This window comes from Peromyscus leucopus, chromosome 2 (assembly GCF_004664715.2).
Source record: "Peromyscus leucopus breed LL Stock chromosome 2, UCI_PerLeu_2.1, whole genome shotgun sequence".
In the NCBI taxonomy this organism is placed as follows: Eukaryota; Metazoa; Chordata; class Mammalia; order Rodentia; family Cricetidae; genus Peromyscus; species Peromyscus leucopus.
The window spans coordinates 63,770,475-63,791,122 of NC_051064.1; the positions used below are offsets into that span (position 1 = coordinate 63,770,475).

General features: G+C 45.9%; 1 protein-coding gene across 7 annotated transcripts in view; it reads right to left on the bottom strand.

Moving 5' to 3' along the window:
• The window catches only part of Palm2akap2 (PALM2 and AKAP2 fusion), a 474,883-nt gene that overhangs the window by 64,275 nt on the left and 389,960 nt on the right, over positions 1-20,648 (bottom strand). Inside the window, exon 1 of one of the 7 annotated variants that reach the window (XM_037202636.1) lies at positions 18,628-18,860. The exons of the other annotated variants lie outside the window; for them this stretch is intronic. The gene's annotated coding sequence lies outside the window, so the exon portion shown is untranslated. Of the gene's footprint in view, positions 1-18,627; positions 18,861-20,648 lie in introns of those variants that run through there. 7 annotated transcript variants of the gene reach the window in all.

A 20,648-nucleotide genomic window follows, 5' to 3' on the forward strand; every position in this document is an offset into this window, starting at 1 on the left:
AAGGTGAGGCCCCCATGGGGCTAAATAAAGATCATTGTTGAGTCGCCTGAATTGTTTTCACCAGGAATGTTTACCCGGAACGCAGCTACAAGAGCTGAGCCGTAGAGACTCGACAATTTGTGTGCTCTGGGAGAAATCTGAACATACCAAACCTGGAACAGTTTCAACTCAGATCTCAGAATGTTTGGCAGTAAATACCAAAATCCCCGACAACAACAAAAACCAGACAGATTGTAATTCGAGATTGGACTGAACTCAAAATATAATGATTTGCCAAAAAAAAAAAAAAGTCAGAGCTGTTAAAAGTTTCCTGGGCTGCATTTAGATTTTAGACAAGGAAGAGTTGAAACGTGTGGCCAGGTGACAAACTATAGTTTGGGAAGGATTCTGGGAGGGATTCAGTAGGCTCCACTGCTTTGGGGTCACAACTGGGTGCTCTGGCTGGAGTTCAATCCCCACTATAGTGACAGTGGAGCTGATGAAGCCCTTAGGTGGTGATTAGGTCCCAAGAGTTCCATTCTGGGTTATCACGGAGGGGAGGGAGACTCAGAATCAAAAAGCCCACTTCCGCTTACACACTTGCTCTGCCTCACTACGGGATGGTACCACCCTTCATCCAGAAGCAGGAGGGCCTCAATAGATGCTCATGATCTTGCATTTCCTAGACTCAAGAACCCACCAGGAACAGGAATCTAGGGCCCTGCTTTGATTGTCCTGGACGGTGGAAGAAGCCAGTGTTGCCTCGGGCCTTTAAGAGATAGTGGTCCAAGGCTTTAAGACTGCAATTCCACAACCCCATTCAACTACTGGAGGGCTGAGGGCTGCTGCACAGGTCTCTGCCACTGTCCAAAGAGGACAGTAGCAAGATGAGTCCATCTTTTGATTGGTCTACTGACACCCATCCTGCCCTTTCAAACCTTAGTGAGAGCTGAGGTCCAAGTTCTAGCCACCGGGTGATGGATCAGTCAGTTAATGCCTTGTGAGTACAAAAACCTGTGTTAAATCTGCAGAATTCACACACACACACACACACACAAGCTGGGCTTGATGGTGTATGAGGGGGCTGAGGCACGTAGATCACGGGGATTTGCTGGCCAGCCAGCCTCTTACTTGTCGATCTTCAGGCAATGAGAGACTGTCCAAACATAAAAAAAATGACAGTGATGAGATTGTCCTCTGTGCCCTCAGGTCTCCACACAGACACACACACACACACACACACACACACACACACACACACACACATGGACAAACAGAAGGCCCGAGGTTGTTTGCTAAATAAAATCTATTACTCAGTTCTTAGTATCTTTAAAAAAAATTTTTTTTATTATAGCTGGAAGGTAGTGGTGCATGCCTTTAATCCCTGTACTCCGGAAGCAGAGGAAGGCAGATCTCTGAGTTCAAGGCCAGCCTGGTCTACATAGTGAGTTCTAGGACAGCCAGGGCTACACAGAGAAACTCTGTCTCTTAAAATGAAAAAAATTATTTTATATGTATGGGTGTTTTTGCCTACAAAAATTAAATCTGAGCATCAAATGCATGCCTGCTGCCAATGGGAACCGGAAGAGGACATTGGATCCCCTAGGACTGGAGGTGTACATGGATGTGAGCCACCATGTAGATGCTGAGACTCGAACCCAGGTACTCTAGAAGAGTACCCATTGCTCTAAACTGCCAGGCCGTCTCCTCACCCCCCTTTCAGTATCTTTCCAAATGAAGTACATAAGACTAATATATATATATGTGTGTGTGTGTGTGTGTGTGTGTGTGTGTGTAGATGATGATAGATAGTAGATAGATAGATAGATAGATAGATAGATAGATAGATAGATAGATAGATGTAGATAGATAGATATGGCTGGGCATCACACAGTGCTAAAGTGCTTGCCTAGCTTGCACAGGCCCTGAGTCTGACCACCAACACCAGTGTATAAACACACACATGTTCTACATGTCCTCTGTATGTATATACACATATATACAAGTGGGATTTAAATTATCCTCTCAGCCCTCACTCCTCCTTCCCTCCCTCAGCAACCCTCCACGCTTCTGCTTTCAGAACTCAATTGCACAGCTCAGCAGTAGGAAGAGACGGGAAAGGAGGAAATCAAAAGCTATTCACAACTGACTTTGCTCCTATTCACAAGAAATGGGCATGAGTTAAAAGTCCTCTCCGTCACCACAGTGCAAAACTGCTATGGTTCCTATCAGTCCGGTCAGAGCAGCTTGACAGCACACCGGCTTTATTTAGACAGGATATCCTGAGTTCTGGTCCTATTTGACCATCTCTCATTTTTCAGACCTTATTTTCGGGAGACTTCTGAACCCACTGATGCATGGCAAATGAGAGTCCGTTATACCTTGTGCTCCCACACCAGCCCCCAGGGACAGAACTGTTCATTAAACATCGATGATGTAATGCCAGCCGATGAGGTAATGCCAGCCAGCTGCTAGAAGAAGCCCTGGTGTCCTGTCTGGGCACCTGGAAGGAGGAAGACCTGCTCAGGTTCATCTTAGGGAAAGAAGGATGATAGTGCCTATCACCTTACTGTTCTGTCCCGGGAGCCCAGGATGCTCAGAAGAACATCTCATTCACAGCCGCCCTCGAAACCTGAGTACTTTTTCCTGACAGCAATTTCACTGGTCCAGGGGAAGTAGCTTTTCCCTTCTGGGTACCAGATGTCAGTGAAAGGAAACCCTGGAGGAAAGCCAACAGCAGAGGCTCGTGGAAGCAGAGGCTAAGGCTAACTGTGCCTCCAATATGGTAGAAGTAAATGGAAAACATCAGTCTTGTGCTCCTACAGCATTAACTGATGCGTTCATGATTTTCAGACTTAGCCAGACATTCAAGCTGGGACAGGATTCTCCTTTACCATCGGAACAAAACTGGGCACTAATCTTTGGTGGTGGTAACGGGTGGGTGACTTTTTTTAACTCGATCTCTAGGTTGCAATAGGAAGCTGTGATTTTTTTTTTTTTTTTTTTGGTTTTTCGAGACAGGTTTCTCTTGTAGCTTTGTGCTTTCTGAACTCGCTTTGGAGACAGGCTGGCCTCGAACTCACAGAGATTCGCCTGCCTCTGCTTCCCGAGTGCTGGGATTAAAGGTGTGCACCACCACCGCCCAGCTGGAAGCTATGATTTTTAACCATCGAAAATTAAGAAAATGGGCTAAAGCAAAGACTCAGTGGTTAAGAACACCAGCTGTTCCTTCTGAGGACCTGCACTCAATGCCATTACGCCCATGGCAGCTCACAACTGTCTCTAAGGGATCTGATATCCCACTCTAGAACTCAGAAATGACCCCTGTAAGCTGTCTTTTGACCTCCACGTGTGTGATGTGGCACTTGCCACACTCCTGCTGAATGAATAAATAAGTGTGTGTGTGTGGGGGGGGCTTTTAAAATATTATTTTTAAAAGAAAGTTAAAAAATAATTTGTATATAGTAATACAGTTTGCATATAAAATAACACCATAGTAGAAGGATTTGGTGTAGTTTTTAAAAGAGAAGGAGGAATTATTTTAGGTTAGGACTTAAGATTTTTTTGTAACAAAAAAAAATCAGTACATTAAAAAAAAACTATAGCTGAGCATGGTGGCACAAGCCATTAATTCCAGTACTCAGAAGGCAGGCAGGTAGATCTCTATGAGTTCGAGGCCAGTCTGGTCTACAGAATGAGTTCCAGAATAGCCAAGACTATACAGAGAGATCCTGTCTCAAACAAACAAACAAAAACAAAACAAATAAACCAACAACAAATAAGGGGGCAGGAGAGGTGGCTCAGTGGTTAAGAGCACTGACTGCTCTTCCATAGGACCTGGGTTCAATTTCCAGCACCCACATTGCAGCTCACAACTGTCTGTAACTCCAGTTCCAGGGGATCCAAACCCTCACACAGACATACATGCAGGCAAAACACCAATGCACATAAAACATAAATAAGTTGTTTTTTTTTTTCTAAAAAAAAAACCCAAATAGAATAAAATAATAAATAAGAAATTTATTATTATGTGTGTGCACAGGCGTGCATGCTCTAGAGTGGATGTAGAGGTCAGAGGACAACTTTGTAGAGTCGGTTCTTTCCTTCCACTTTGACGTGGGTTCCAGGGATTGAACTCAGGTCTAAAGGCTTACGTGGAGGTCTAAAAGCTTTACCTGCTGGCCATTGTGTCTGCTCAGTTAATGCACTTTTTCTAACAGCATCAGGAGATATAATCCACATGCCATAAAATTTACCCTCTTAAAGGGTGAACACATGGGTTTTTAGTAGATCCATAGATTTGTGCAGCTATTACCACTGCTAAGTTTTTATTCAGCAAATGAATAATTAAAAAGTTTAAAAAGTGGCCCAGCTTTGTGAGTCAGACTGCAGTCAGACACTTCTTTGTTTTGTTTTGTTTCGTTTTGAGACAGGGTTTCTCTATGTAGCTCTGGCTGTTCTGGATTTCACTCTGTAGACCAGGCTGGCCTCGAACTCAGAGATCTGCCTGCCTCTGCCTCCTGAGTGCTGGGATTAAAGGTGTGTACCACCACCACCTGGCTGTCAGAACTCTTTTCAAAGAAACTAATGCATACCTCCAAACCACAACCACCATCCATCCATGACATCAGTAATCTTATCCTACTTTTCAGAAGAACCAACCAAGGTCTGGGTTGGTGTAGAGCCAGCATCCTTAACCAGTCTGAAAATTCTCAAGTTCTATTAAAAGACGCTGACACAGTGAAGTTCCTTCTTCATTACATCATTCCTGCTATGAATAAGAAGAAAATATCAATCGCCTTCCTGTTCATGTTTATGATGAAACTGCTGTCCTGATCCAAAAAGTCTTTTTCTCCAGTGAGTGGGAAGGTCTACCCTTAAGGGTGGGAATGCATCTGACTAACTTTGGGTCCCCAGCAGCTGACATATAGAATCTCAACAAATAACTGAAGTTACAAAACAAACAAAACCACTGCTGCCATGCATTAGCCATGGGCCGGCAAGTATTTGTCTCCATCAAGGTCACTGCTAAATAGAAAAGAGATCAGCTGATGGAACAGAATGGAGCTAAGTCCTACCAGCAAAATCAGAGGCATCCCTGCGGGAAGGGAGACTTGGAAGCTGCTTCCCCACAGGCCTTCACTCCTCGGATGACAGATGGCTGAAAACAGTGAGTTGGGCATGCCTGCCTTCATACTGCATCTGCCCTCTTCTGTGCAGATTCCTGTTTAACTCTGCACACAGACACCTTAACCATTTAAGGGGTGTCTGTGGAAAAGCTGGCAATGCAATCCACCTCTTCTCTCTTGTCCTGCTTCAAAGCTAAGGACACTAAGAGCAAGATAGGTATTCCAAGGACAGGGAGCCTTTACAGCAACCAAGGCTGCTCTCCAAATGGAAGCAATTAACCCATGGTGGGAATCAGGATTGGTATGATTCTATCCTGACAGGAACTGGAGTGCCCCCCCCTCAGGTAATAGTGATTTTCCCAGAGTACAGATTCTGTTTTCATTTATTTGTTTTTCGAGACAGGGTCATGGTAACACATCCCTATAATCCAGCACTTGGTAAGTGGAAGAGAATCATCAAGGTCACCCTTGATTAGGTAGCAGGCTCAAGGTCAGCCTGGCCTACATAAGAATCAACATCATTAAAAAAAAAAAAGAGCAAACTATAACGACATATATGTACACTAATGAAAAAAAACTACTTAAAAGTTTAATTGGTCAAGATAAACTAAAAGCGAACACACGCCTTGTACACACAGAATCGTGCAGCTCATTGCTCGATGACCGGAAGCCACGTGCCTCACCATGCACGTGCTGAGGGCGGCAGAGGCTCCCTGCTTCAGAGGCCTGACTGAAGACTGAGGAAGGTGAAGACTGGGAGATGGGCCCCCTTCAACAGTGTGCTGTGCCCACTCTGCTACGGTTTCTATGTGAACTTCCCTCCTAAAGGCTTTTGTCCTGTTATAGGCTTGGTCCTGTGATGGCCCACCATGTCAACCTGACTACATTTGGAGTCTCTTAGGAGACACAGCTCTGGGCCATATGTCGTAAGGAAGGGAAGAGCCACAGTGAATGTAGGTGGTATCACCCCATGAACTAGGATCCCAGACTGAATAAAACAAGGAACAAAAGATAATGAGCAGAGCAGCAGCGTTCATGTCCCCCTCCCTCCTGACCACAGATGTGACGTCACTACCCAGCAATCCCCCTGTTCCTTCATGAACTGTATTCCTTCTCAAATGCTGACTAGCAATAAAGCCATCTTCCCTTAAATTGCTTCTCTTGGGTATTTTGTCACAGCAAAGAGAAAAAAGTAAGCAATGCAGTCCCTGAGAAAAGCAGCCTCCCGAGGTGGGGCTTTGGAGAAGGGCTTGGACAATGAGGGCTCTGCCTTCATCCATGGTTCCAAGTCTGAACGGACTACTGAGTGAAAGGTAGGCTCTAACTGGAGGAAGGTTCTAGAGCGTGCTCTAGCAGTCGTGAAGTTTGCTCTACCACACACCCCTGCTGTCATGATACTCAGGCTCACCACAGGCCCACGGCAATGGAACAAACAAGTTGACCACAGACGAAAACCATCAGCCGAACATATCTTTGGTCTCTTTGAGTTGGGTATTTGTCACGGCAATGAATATGGCGAACATAGAGCCCTCACACCTCAACACGGGATAAGAAGTGGCCTCATAACTGGATGTCAATATGTAAAAGGTTACAAATAGATCCATATCTGTCACCATGCACAAAACTCAAGTCCAAGTGGATCAAAGACCTGAACATAAATCCAGTTACACTAAACTTAATAGAAAATAAAGTAGGAAGCACTCTTGAACGCATTGGCACCGGAGACCATTTCCTAAATAAAACACCAACAGCACAGACCCTGAGTACAACAATTAATAAATGGAACCTCTCAAAATTGAGAAGCTTTTGCAGGGCAAAAGACACAGTCAATAAGACAAAAAGACAGCCAACAGAATGGGAAAAGATCTTCACCAACCCCACATCTGACAGAGGATTGATCTCCACAGTATATAAAGAACTCAAGAAACTAGACATCAAAATACTGAACAGTCCAATTAAAAAATGGGCTAAAGAGCTAAACAGAGAATTCACAAAACAAGAACTACAAATGGCTGAAAGACATTTAAAGAAATGCTCAACAACCTTAATCATCAGAGAAATGCAAATCAAAACGACTCTGAGATACCACCTTACACCTGTCAGAATGGCTACGATCAAAAACACCAATGACAGTCAATGTTGGAGAGGATGTGGAGCAAAGGGAACACTCCTCCACTGTTGGTGGGAATGTAAACTTGTACAACCACTGTGGAAATCAGTATAGCGGTTCCTCAGAAAATTAGGAATCGAACTACCTCAAGACCCAGCCATCCCACTCTTGGGCATATACCCAAGGAATGCTGATTCATACCAAAAAGATACATGCTCAGCTATGTTTATAGCAGCACTATTTGTAATAGCCAGAACCTGGAAACAATGTAGATGTCCATCAACGGAAGAATGGATGAAAAAAATGTGGTACATATACACAATGGAGTACTACTCAGCAGAGAAAAACAATGAAAGCATGAAATTTGCAGGCAAATGGATGGAACTAGAAAAAATCATCCTGAGTGAGGTAACCCAAACCCAGAAAGACAGTCATGGTACGTACTCACTCATAAGTGGATTCTAGATATAAAATAAAGAACAATCAGACCACAACCCATAGAACCATGGAGGCTATATATATAGCATGGAGGTCCCTAGGATGACTGTGACTTATAATAAATTTCGGTTTTACTCAATTATTGAAAAAAAAAATAACCAAATGAATGGAAACACATGAACTATGAACCAAAGGCTGAGGGCCCCAGCTGGATCAGGCCCTCTGAATAGGTGAGACAGTTGATTGGCTTGATCAGTTTGGGAGGCAACTAGGCAGTGGGACCAAGTTCTGTGCTCATTGCATGAGTTGGCTGTTTGAAACCTGGAGCTTATGCAGGGACACTTGGCTCAGTCTTGGAGGAGGGACTGGACCTGCCTGGACTGAGTCTACCAGGTTGATCTCGGTCCTTGGGGAGGCTTGTCCTGGAGGAGGCGGGAATGGGGGTGGGCTGGGGGAAGGGGAGGGGTGGGAGGGGGGAGAATAGGGGAACCCGTGGCTGATATGTAGAACTGAATGGTATTGTAAAATAAAAAAAAAAAGAAGTGGCCTCTGCAAGGGAACTGTACTCAAGTGCTTCAATACTCCTTCTTCCAAGGCTTCGTGAGAGCTGGAGATGGAACACAGACCCTATGAATGCCAGCCAATTGCTCTACAACTGAGCTACACTCCTGGTCTCTTCTAAGCCTCTTAATAGTCATTACTTTTTCCACTGCAAAGGCTGAACATTGTACATTGACCTAGAAAAAAAAATGTCTGATGCCCCAAAATAGTACAAGATGTGGTGGGGGCAGGGAAAGAATTATAGCCATTCGTTTTCAGGCTTAGAAAAAAAGGCCACCTTCCCCACCTTCCCCACCTTCCCACTTCCTTTGTGGACTGAGGACAAAAGGACAATTTTCATGCTTGACAGCAGGCCAGATGGGGTCTCCTTTCAGAGCTTTGGGTGTGTAGGAAATCTCTCAGGATTACAAGGAAACCCAGATACTTGGGTGGCTGAAGGGAGGGCCGGCCCGTCTCTGTTTCAAGGCCCATCACTAGTGACTGTCCAGCATGGAGCTCACAGCTAGCAAGAGTCTGCAAAGTCAGTCAGTCAGTGTCTTCTTGGGCTGAAATCCTGAAATGAATGGAGTCCCATCCTGGGTCATGGTATTAAGAATGGTCTCCTCACAGTGTCCCCCGGTGACATGGTTTTCAGAGAGAGGTCTCCATGGGGATTTTCTTAGCTCTGGGGGCATCCTTCTGCTCTTAGGCCAAAGTCCCTGGCAAAGGGGAGCCATGGTCTTGCACTGATGTTTCGCATATGATGGAAACAGGAAACAGAGCAGTGGCCAAATGACTGGAGATCGTGATTTCAAATTTGTTACTCTCTGATTTTGTCTGCTCCATCTTTTTTTTCTTTTTCTCATCTGACCAACCAGACAAACGCCCACACACCGGGAGGGGAAACAGGATGATCAGTGGTGAGAATAAATATTCACAGCAAGTAGCAGAAGAGCGTCTAAGGGATGGGGCATGCATCACCCTACAAAATGTAAATGGCATCGTAGCTTAGGTGTGGACCAGTGGAGACTGAAAGCAAGAACTACACAAATGCTTTGCTGCCTGTGTTCCCGGGAACACTATTCACAACAGCCAAAAAACTAAAACAAAACCATGTCTGTTGACTGGTTGGCGGCTGGAAAACTAAATGTGCTCTTTATAAGCGATGGAGTAGTATTTGATTATAAAATGGAACAAAACCCCGACACACACTACAACTCAGATGAGTCTTGAATCAGTATGATGCATGAAAAGAATGAATATTTCCTGATTTGCTTTATCTCTTTTTTGCCTGACCCTCTCTCCTCTCTCCCTCTCTGTGTGCAACAGATATGAAGGGCAGAAGCTTATGTAGGACGTCTTCCTTGATCATTCTCCATCTTCTTTCAAGGTCCTCATCAAACCTGAAGCTCAGCAATTTGTCTAGACCAACTGGCCAGCAAGCTCCAAGGATAAATTCCCCTTCTCTACCCCCACCCCGGTACTAGGACAACTGGTATACGCTACTTTGTGGGTACTGGGGATTCAAACTCAGGTCTTCCTGCCTTCGTTGCAAGTATTTTACCAACTAAGTCATCTCTTCTCAGATGCCGGGTCCTCTTGTCATAGACAAGCACAGAACTGGCTTTTCTTATGTCCCATCAGCCTAATGCAGGGAGTCCACGGTCACTTGATTTCTATTCTTCTCTAAGATATCGACATATCTGGTGCTTGTCCTTTGTGGTCATGCCTCTGGCACCCACCAGGCCTCTACTCCCCTAAGAGAACTATTCTTTGAGAACTACCTTCTGCCCTGTGCCTGAGGAAGCTCACGTCCCTTTCATCTCTAGGAGGGACCGTGTGACTCAACCCTGGTCAATGAAAACACTCATCTCCACCCCATGTCCCATCCACCCTGGGCAAAGAGGTGCACCAGAACCGATCAGAGCCAGTGCCGGTCTCTGAGACGTGTTGGAACTGTAAGCAGTTGAGAAAACAGGCAAAGGGCTGGTGCTGAAGTGGGTCATCTTGATGCCACCAGCAGAGGAGAGTTCAAGAGAGCAACAAAGGCCGAATACAGAAAAAGGACAGCAGTGACGTCCTGGGAAGCCCTGGACCTTGCAGTTCCTGAAGTCAGTTGCTGTGCCTTCCAATAGAGCCATTAAGACCCAGCCCCATGCTCTACCTTTAAAACAGGGTCTTACGTAGCCCACTGCCCTGAGACTCTCTATGCAGCTGAAGCTAGCCTTGATTCTCCTGCCTCTGAGTGCTGGGGGTACCAGCCTGTACCACCACACCTGGATAAACTCCCCTTCTTAAACCAGTTTGCGCTCCAAAGCCTTGCTTCTAAGGGTATTTCAGAGCTTTTACCACCACACAGATCTTACATTGGAAGTTCACATTTAAGCTTTGAGGAAAAGCTATTAAACATTTCTTCAGATTTAAAAAAAAAAATATTGCATGATCTTTATCACTTTACATCCATGAATTAAAGCAGAAAGAAACAATCATACCATTTCCCCATCTATAACTCACTGAGGAGGGGTCCAGCAAATCAGATCTTGCTTCTGACATCTCAAACAACGTATGAGCCACCGGGCAGTGACTAATCTTTGTGACTGGAAAAAGCTCATGTGAACAGATGCATACTCCCTTCCCTTCTTTACAAGACTACCTCTACACAGGCAGGTTAGAGTTCTGACTCTGACCCACCCAGGCTGAGACACACAGATGTGAAAAATGACCCCCAAACCTCCACATGGTAGAGTACCTGGCCAGAAGGGGTCTGCAAGGGATGCAAGAAATGGTTTTCAAGCAATAAAGGCAAGCTCTCCCTCGCCTTTCCTCATGCCTGCCCTCACTGCCAGCACAGTCAGGGTCAGGCTACACAACTGGAGCAGATTTTACAGCCCAACATGCACGCCATGAGCCTGGCTTCCCAGCAATGCACCTGAGATCTTTACACGCTGGTTTAGAAATCATTATGCACTAAATCATCTGCTTAAGAAACCCCAGAGAACAGCCTCCCCGAAAAGAAAGTGCTGTGTAGGTAAAGGAGGAAGGGGCAGGGGCAATGAGCAGGGAGGACAAAAACATTGGCAGTCCTACAGCTTCTCACTTTAGCTTTCTTAAAGAAACAGTGTCCACAGCAGCACAACACTGGCTTACAGCGGGAAGGGCCAGGGATGTGCTTTCTCTTCCTGGGTGACTCCAGGCCTTGAGTTCCTAAATGACACGTCCTTAAAGAAGAGGGGGATGCTGGGGATAGTAGTACACAGCTGGAATCCCAGGCCTCGGCTAGGAGCTCACGTTCAAGGCTACCCTTGGACACATAGTGAGTTAGAGACCAGCCTAGGTGACTTGAGACCCCATCTCAAAGAGAGAGAGAGTGGGGAGTGGGGGGAATATAAAGGAAACAACTAACTGAAACAAACAACTAAATAAAGAACAGAGAGAGGAGGGCTGGGAATGTAATTCAGTTGGTGGAGTGCTTGCCCAGCTGCACAAAGCCCTGCATTTAAACCCCAGCCCTGCATACATAAGCCAGGCTCATTAGAGCATGTCTTCAGTCTTAACACTTGTGAGGTGGAGGCTACAGGATCAGTAAATTCAAGGTCATCCTGGGCTACACAGTGAGTTCAAAGTCAGCCTGGGCTACATGAAACACTGTCACTAACTAACTAACTAACTAACTTAACTAACTAGAATAAAGGAGAAATGTGGGTCTGAAGACAGCTCAGTTCAGTGGGTAAAAGCACTTGCTGCCACAGCTGGTGGCCTGAGTTGGATCCCAGGGCCTCCATGGTAGAGGTAAAGAATTAGCTCCCTACAAGCTGTCCCCTAAACCCCACACCCGCGTCCTGGCATTTGAGGACACTCCAACACATACACACAAAAATAAATAAACAAACGTAATTAAAAGTAGAAATCAGCCTCCCAGTTTGAGGCACGCCAGACATACAGTCTCAGTGGCAACTCCGTGCCCCAGGCGACCTACCGTGAAGAGGGAGAACAGCATCCAGGTAGCAATCATGACCTGCCGCCCCTCTGTGACACCTAACCTTGAGAACCAGCTGCTCAGAAAGCTTCACCGGGGTTTCTCTTCCTCCGCTCACTCATCAGATGTGAGGACACAGCCACCACCAGGTCACAGTGCTCAGGTGAACGGGACGGGCTTGTAGCTCACACCTGCGAGCTCGCATTGGATGGACACTGCCCAAGAAACACGGAGTGCAACGTGAACCCGCCCAGCTTCTCCGATTCGAAGGTACAGCTTGGAACCATGCTGGAACTTTCAAGGGCGAGTGAAATGGGAGTCGATCGTATTTGCTCTTACACACCTACTCACGATCGTCTTACACTTATCGGCCTGACTATGATTCAACACGTGTGGGCTATCCGTTGAATTTAAAAAGATTGTAAAGTCCTGGATGAGCAGGGCTTCTCTTTGCGGTTTTCATGAAGTGACCCACGGCTTGTGGCTTGTTTTATGATGTCAATGGCAGAAAGTGACCTTTAAGACTGCTTTTGCTTCTCGTAAAAGCTGCTGGCTCTCCACAATAAGGAAGGGACACTGGACACTGTGTTTACAGTAAAGAGAAGTAACTCAGTTGGTTCCAACAAAGGCACCTTTACAAAGACTGGGAGAAAACCTGTTCTGCTGAGGTGAGGCCGGGGCACAGAAAAGGCAGGGCGACTGGCGGAAATTGATAGCAAACGAAGGGCAGACGCTCTGGTCAAGGAGAGGAGACGGGCTCTAGCCTCCTGGGCGGGGCTAGGTCCCAGTTCTGCTGAGAACTGGATTTGAAGGGATTTTTAGTTTACATTGCCCTCTTTCTTTCATTTTTAAAAGAGAACTAGTGGTTAAAAGTGTGTGTGTGTGTGTGTGTGTGTGTGTGTGTGTGTGTGTGTGTGTGTGTGTGTGTTTTCTTAGCTTCAGTTAAGTGGCTGCTTCCCTCCTCCTAAGGCTAAGAAGGGTCACTCCCTGACCTCATCTACTGGCCCCTTGAGTCTAGGATTTTCCTTCTGTTACAATGCCATAGCTTGAAGCCTTTCCCCGACCCCCCCCTTTTTTTTGAGACAAGATCTCACTCTACAGTCAGGTTGGCCTTCTACAATCCTGCCTGGGCCTACTGAGTGGAGGGATTACAGGCATGCACCACCATGTCCTTAGCTTGGAACTGAAGGTCCCCCAAAGCACACTTGTTGCAAGCTTGGCTCTCAGCCCACAGTGCTGTGGGAATTGGGACCTTAGGAAAGCCCCTGTTATGGTAGAAGACATTACGAGAGACATGCACTTGAAAGGGGATTGGGACCCTGACCCCAGCTGTCTCATTTTGTTTTCTGCTGCTGTGAGACGAACTGGCCTCATCCGCCACATGCTCCTACCATGATGTGCTTCACCTCCACCATCCCAAGGAAACAGGGCCAGAAGTCTAGAACTTCTGAAACTGATGTGAGGAAGCCTTTCAGTCTTTTAATTTGATGAGCTTGGGTACTTTGTCACAGTAATGAGAGCTGACTAACATCAGTCTTGTGGCTGATTATATTCATGCCATCTGCTTGAAGCAGTCATCTTCCTTCAGCTGGTTTTACTTACGTGTGTTGTATCATCTCTAAAAATCATTCCCACTCCACTTTTAAAAATCCTGCCAGGAAGCCGGGCCGGTGATGGCATATGCCTTTAATCCCAGCACTCGGGAGGCACAGACAGGCAGATCTCCATGAGTTCAAGGCCAGCCTGGTCTACAGAGTGAGTCCCAGGATAGGCTCCAAAGCTACACAGAGAAAACCTGTCTCAAAACAAAACAAAATCCTGCCAGGAATTTTCTTTGTATGTGTAAGTTAGTATGTAACTATTTCCCAAAAGCTGAAGACAAATATTCCAGCCCAGAGACCATCTGGTTTCTGTGTATTAAGAACAACTGAGTTGATTTGTTCTGTGTACAAATTCTTAGCTGTAAATAAACCTGGGGACCAAGGGTGATTGAATAGGAAGGTGTGGGGGTTATAATAAATGGTTGTGTCCATAGGAATGAGTAACAAAGTCGGAGAAAGATGAATAAAGGTATGGTTACATAAATGAAAAAAAAAAATCCTGCCAGGCACATCTCATCTTGGCCCTGGCATCAATTTCAACAGGTGAAATAGAAGACAGTAGTTATTTGACGTATACCCACATGGTCCTCAACAAGTAATCTATTTTTCCTTTATTCTTTTCTTTTTCTTGGCATAGGGGGTAGATGGATGAGTTTCAAGACAGAGTTTTGAGCTAAGTATGATGATGTTCACCTTTAATCCCAGCACTCTGGAGGCAGGGCCAGACAGATCTGTGAATTCAAGACCAGCCTGGTCTACACAGTGAGTTCCAAGACAGCCAGGGCTACATAGAAACCTTGTCTCAAAAAAAAAAAAAAAAAAAAAGAAAAGAAAAAGAAAAAAAAAAAAAAAAAGAAAAAAAAAAGAAAAAAAAAAGAAAAAGAAGAAAGAAGGAAAAAGGAAAAGAAAAAAAAGACAGGGTTCAGGGTTTAGAGACACAGCCCAACTGTCCTTGAACTTCCCCACCCCAACCCTGTGTGGTGCTGGGAATCGAACCCAGGACCTCATACACGCTAGGCACCTGGGAGCAATGACCTCTGCACTCTTTATATACGAAACTGGAGAACATGAGCAGTCCTCTCTTGTACTGTTCTGAAGGAAATAGCATGTGAAGATTGCACATCTCTTCTGAATCCACGATCTGTGACACACCAGTGACCAGACATTAGCTATCGTAAGAGCATTTACACCATAGAGATTGATGGCAACATGGTCCTCCAACTCTTGGGAAGTCACTAGTTCCAGGGAGAGGCAGACTCCGAAACATCAGGCTGGGGCTTTGGTTCTGAGACTCTCTAACAGGGGGCTTGTGCAGTCGCCCTGAGAGCCCCAAAGCTGAGGGTGGCCAAGGAAGGCTTCCTTCAGGGAAGCTGAATAAACTGTCCTATGAGGGAAGGGCAGAGTTAGCTATGCTAGAAAGGATGACTGGAGTGGCAGCCGTGAGGGACCTGGGTGGAGAGTGACAAGATTTCCATGTAGGAAGAGTCACAAGAGCAAGCACATTGGGGTCGAAATTGCCCATTTACAGACAGCTGTTGGTGCTTTGGCTACACTCGAGTGATATCTGGGATGCCAGAAATAAGGCCAGAGCAATGAGTGGTATGTGTGTGTGTGCTCGAGTGTGTGCACACGTAAAATCCTAGCATCCTAGCTCCCGCACGCCTTGAATGCCAAGGATTTGGTGTTTTGTTCTTAGGGCCTAACACCTGAGACCACTAAATACACTATGTAGGACAGGGGTGGAAAATGCCGCCTGTGTCCAGATGCCAAATGGTGTCACAAGGAGGTTCAAACTGATGTGGCTGCCCAAGGCAGGCTGATACAGCTGTATCATTTAAAACAACTTTATAGGCTAATGATTGTATACACGCACATGTACAGGCAGGCACATGCTGTGGGGTCAAGAGCATGTGCTCATAGGCATAAAAGTCATCATCAGTAGAACCAGAACAAGGAATGCCATGTTGGAAAATTAGATGGTCCCGGAGTCATTCTCTACGTCTTTGCAAGAAACTGTCTACGTGCACTGGGTCAAACACACCTTAGATTCTCAGCAAGAAAGCATTTAGCAATTGTTCTGTGCCAGACTCTCTCACAGACTTATCTCTTCCGAGAATAATAAAAAGGCTTTTTAAAAAGGTTTAAGGCTTAAACTCTGGGACACTTATCACATACCCTCTCACTTCCTGGTCTCACACAACTTTAACTCTTTGTAATTTTCTCTTAAGGCATTACTACTTTTTTTTTAATTGATTTTATTTCTCTATTTTATTATTATTCTTTTCCTTTGTATTGAAAAAAGGGAGAGTTTCTCTATGTAGTCCTAGCTGTCCTGGAACTCACTATATAGACCAGATTGGCCTCCTGCCTCTGCTTCCTGAGTGCTGGGATTAAAGGTGTGCTCCTGGGGTTGGAGATTTAGCTCAGTGGTAGAGCGCTTGCCTAGCAAGCGCAAAGCCCTGGGTTCGGTCCTCAGCTCCGGAAAAGGTGTGCTCCTCCTTGTCCAGCTTATTTTTAATATTTTTATATATTTTTAATATTTCATCTTGCGTGCGTGCGTGCGTGCGTGCGTGCGTGCGTGCGTGTGTGTGTGTGTGTGTGTGTGTGTGTGTGTGTGCACATGAGTGCAGGTGCCTGCAGAAACCATAAGAGAGCATCAGACCTCTGGAGCCGCAGTAGAGGCAGCTACCGGGCATGGGTGCTGAGAACCAAACCCAGGTCCTCTGGAAGGGTGGTGAGTGCTCTTAAAAGCTGATCCATGTCTCCAGCCCCTTCTCTTTTCTAAATATGATGTTTGGGTTCTATTACTTTTTCTTTTATGAGTTTAGACACTATCCATTGACTTCCCCCTTGCCCTCTCAATATTTATATTTGCTTAAGAACTTTTGATTCATTATTCTTACATGTATCTATGGTCACAATTGTGCAAATTTTGTACTGCTTGCCTTAGCAGCACAGTATAATTCATTTTTCTGTTTGTTTTGTCTCTCAAATTAACACTTATCTCGAAGTCCTCAAACACTGAGTTTTCTAGGTTCTTATTAACTGTCCCAGAACTCCAGATCTGTGCAACTTCCCAGAGAGATGTTTTTGTTGTCTGGTTGGTTGGTTGGTTGGTTGGTTATTTGGTTGGCTTCTTCAAGACAGGATTTCTCTGTGTATCCCTGCCTATCATGGAACTCACTCAGTAGACCAGGCTAACCTTGAACTCAGAGATCCACCTGCCTCTGCCTCCCTAGTGCTGGGATTAAAGGCGTGCGCCACCAGACTTTTTGGATCGTTAGTGCATCAGAAAATGTGTCTTCTCTGCTTTGTCCCAAAGATGCGGGCCATGTCGTTTCACTCTCTCCCGAGAAGGAACCCTGGTTTTCTACATGCCTGCTGTCTTCTGCTTCCTTCACTCACACACTCATGGCGCTACAGCACATCCTCCAGCACCTCTCTCTTGACCTTTCTCACGTTCTATTAATTTTATATAAAGTTATATAGGCGCAGACTTAATAATTCTATGGATTTATCAAAAGCAGCCAATTCTTCAAGTCCAGCCCTTCAGCCTGCTTCTCTGAAATTCTTCCCAGCACCAATGTCTTTCAGATTGTTTTTGGTAACAATTGTATATATTTTGTGATTACTCAGTTGTTGACATCGTTTACTGACTTTATTGAGGACTTAGTCATGTTTTTCCTATGTGTGCCTTTACGGAATGAGAATAACCTTCCCAATATAACTTCATAGAAACTTAGAACAGACGCCGCAGTGAGGTGTCATTACCTCCAGCTGAGTCACGTGGTAAATTCTGAATCTCTTTTCCCTTTCCTGATCCTCCTATTTTCACCGGAGTGAGTCACAGTGTTTCCTCGGCTTTTGTTTTGTTTCGTGTTCTCTGCTGTGGAGATCTCACCCAGGCCTCACCCATGCTGTTCCAAGTGCTCCACCACTGAGCTGTATGTTCGCCCAGGCTTTGAGCAGTATTTTGTATAGCTTGCACTAGCTATTCTAACTTCTACTGCTGTGATAAACACCCTGACAGAAAATAACGTAAGAGAGGAAAGAGTTTTCTTGGCTCACAATCCAGGTGGTAGGCCATCCTTGCAGGGAAATTGGGCAGGAACTCAAGCAGCCAGTCACATGACACCCACAGTGAGGAAGAGAGACACGAATGGACCCTTCCTTGTCTGCTACTCAAAGGGCTTTCTCTACTCTTAGACAGTCCAGGGCTCTAGTGTAGTGGGTAGCCATTCCAGCTTGGATCTGGAAGTTCCAACCCCCATTGAGACTCTGGCAACTGTCACGCCTACGAGGCGGGGCGAGGGAGGCGGGGGACCGAGAGCTGGATGGGCCAGCGCTCGCTCTGGCGCTCGCTCGGTGCCGGGACGCTGACCAGTGCAGATTGACTGTGTAGAGCTCCGGAGAACACCGCTGGACTGCATTACACCTTCCCCAGACCCTGCGACCTACCCATTACTTAATTTGTGAGTTTCGACATTAAATAAATATCCTTTTAACTACGTGGAGTGGCCAAAATAATTTCTCCAATACTCTAGCCATAAAATATGCCACCCACATTCAGGGTCTTCGCACGTCAATTAACAGTCAAGACAAACTCTCACGGTCAGTCCCACAGGCCAACCTAGTCTAGAAAAGTCTTCATAAAACTCTCCAAGCCAGGCATGGGTGCCCACCTTTAATCCCAGCACGAGGCGGAAGTAGGTGTGAATTCAAGGCCAGCTTGGTCTACACAGTGAGGCCCAGGCCAGCCAGGGCTACACACTGAGACCCTGTCTCCAAAACAGAAGACCCTTCACAGGTGATTCTAGGCATTGACAGTGACAATCAACCATGACACTAACTTACCTTCGACTTTTTGTCATTCCTCCAAATCTCTTCTCATGGCACTGAACTGTCGGGGGTATTCTGTCAATCCATTGAATGAACAAAACGGCCTCGCAAACCCGTGACACATTTAGGAAGCCCAACAGTCACACTGGGATTCCCCACCAGCAGCACCTGGACGTTTCCGGTCTCTTTCAGGCTGCGTCTGCCGCTTCCTGTACCCCTTGCTAGTGTGCTTCCTCACCAGCAGTAGCTGCTTCCTGAAAACTCACACCATTCTACCCTCGCCTTTGATCAAGAGTTTGGGTAAAAAATTGTAGCTTTAAAATAAAATTCAGGGGGCAAAAGGCGGACAGAGAGGTTAAAAAAACCAAATATGAAAACCTTGGGGTTGGGGAGATGGCTCAGGGGTTAAGAGCACTGGCTGCTTTTCCAGAGGACCCGGGTTCAATTCCCAGCACCCACAGGGCAGCTCACAATGGTCTGTAACTCCAGTTCCAGGGTATCTGACGTCTTCACATAAAGGCACATAAAATGAAGTTAAATAAATTATTTGAAAAAAAGAAAAAGAAAATCTTCACAGTGCCCGTCCAAAGCCATCAGTTGGGAAGGCAGGGAGCCATCCAGTGTATCACAAACAGTGTAAACCCCTCAGGAAGGGTTTGGCTTTCTCTATCCTGACTGATTCTCCACATACCTCTTCAGCCTCTTGCCTCACATTTTGGACATCCCCTCCCTTCCTGTTCTGCCTATAGTTGTAAATTTAGCTCCCTTCCCCTCCCCCCAGAAAGGTGTAGAGAGCTCACTGTAAAGACCAGAGGATCAGCGGGTGTGGCAATAACTAAAGAAAAGCCCGGGTGCTAAACTGGACGGGAACTAACTAAGTGACGGGAAACAGCGAGCCTTCCTGTCTCTTGGGCTGGGTTACCACCATCCAAAGGCCTTGTCTGTGCACAGGAAGAGCAGCGCTTGGAAAGAGGCTGTTGGCACTAGGGACTGCCAGCCCTTTGGCCTGGGTCTTCTCCGGAAGGGTCACATTCATAGAATATTGCCTCAAGTAGCCATCGGAACCCTGGCCTGCCACCGCAGACACTGGAGGCCGCGAGCTCTATTTTAGGAATGTCGTCGTCTACTAAGGAAAACATACTCCAAAAACAGAAATACATGATTATAGGTGACAGGCAAGCCAACCTAGCCTTTCCAAAAGTTCTCCTGACACTGTGAGTTCCAAAACATAAACGCTCTGCCCTGAGGTGTGAATTTTTCCTTTGTAAGAAAACTACCTTCGGATTCACCACTTTCACAGTGGAAGACCTTGGATTAATATGATTGTAGTGAATTAATATAATTCTAGAAAATGAAAGCACGGAAGCATCCGAAGAACCACTTCCTCCTATTTATTACAAAGCACAGTATCCTTTCTGTAACTCCTCCAAAGCCATACCCACGCACGGGCAGGTGGTAACAGCAGCTGTGCCCACTCACGGCTTTTAGTCCAAGGAGTCCAACTTCAGCTTACCCAGAAATTAAGACTGGGCAGGACTTTCAGAGGAAGAATCAGAACCTGCCCAGAACAGCTGCGATGGTGACTCCCCAGTCAACTGGATGAGATTTAGCATCACCGTGGAAACAAACGGACAGGCACATCTGTACGGAAGCTTTTGGAGAGCGTTAACTGAGGAGGGAACCCCACTGTAAATGCGGGCAGCACCAAGCATGAACTCTGGTCCTGAACTCAACACAAAGAGAGAAGCGGGGCCGAACACCAGCATTCACCTGTCTACTTCCTGATCTAGGAGGGGAGAGAAAGTGCCTGCAGTATTTGATGCTGCAATCCCCACTGGAGGTCCCCATTGGGTCACTCCCCTGTCGTTCTGATTATCCCCAATAGTGAGAAGTGCATCGGCGTTTTCTGCAGAATCTGTCCCACAAGGAAAACAGATGAACATTTATGGGATGGATAGATTTTTGTCTCCTCTGTCCTTATTTCCCACACCCTTAGGACAGACAGAACACACTGACGTCCTGAAAGCAACTTTTTT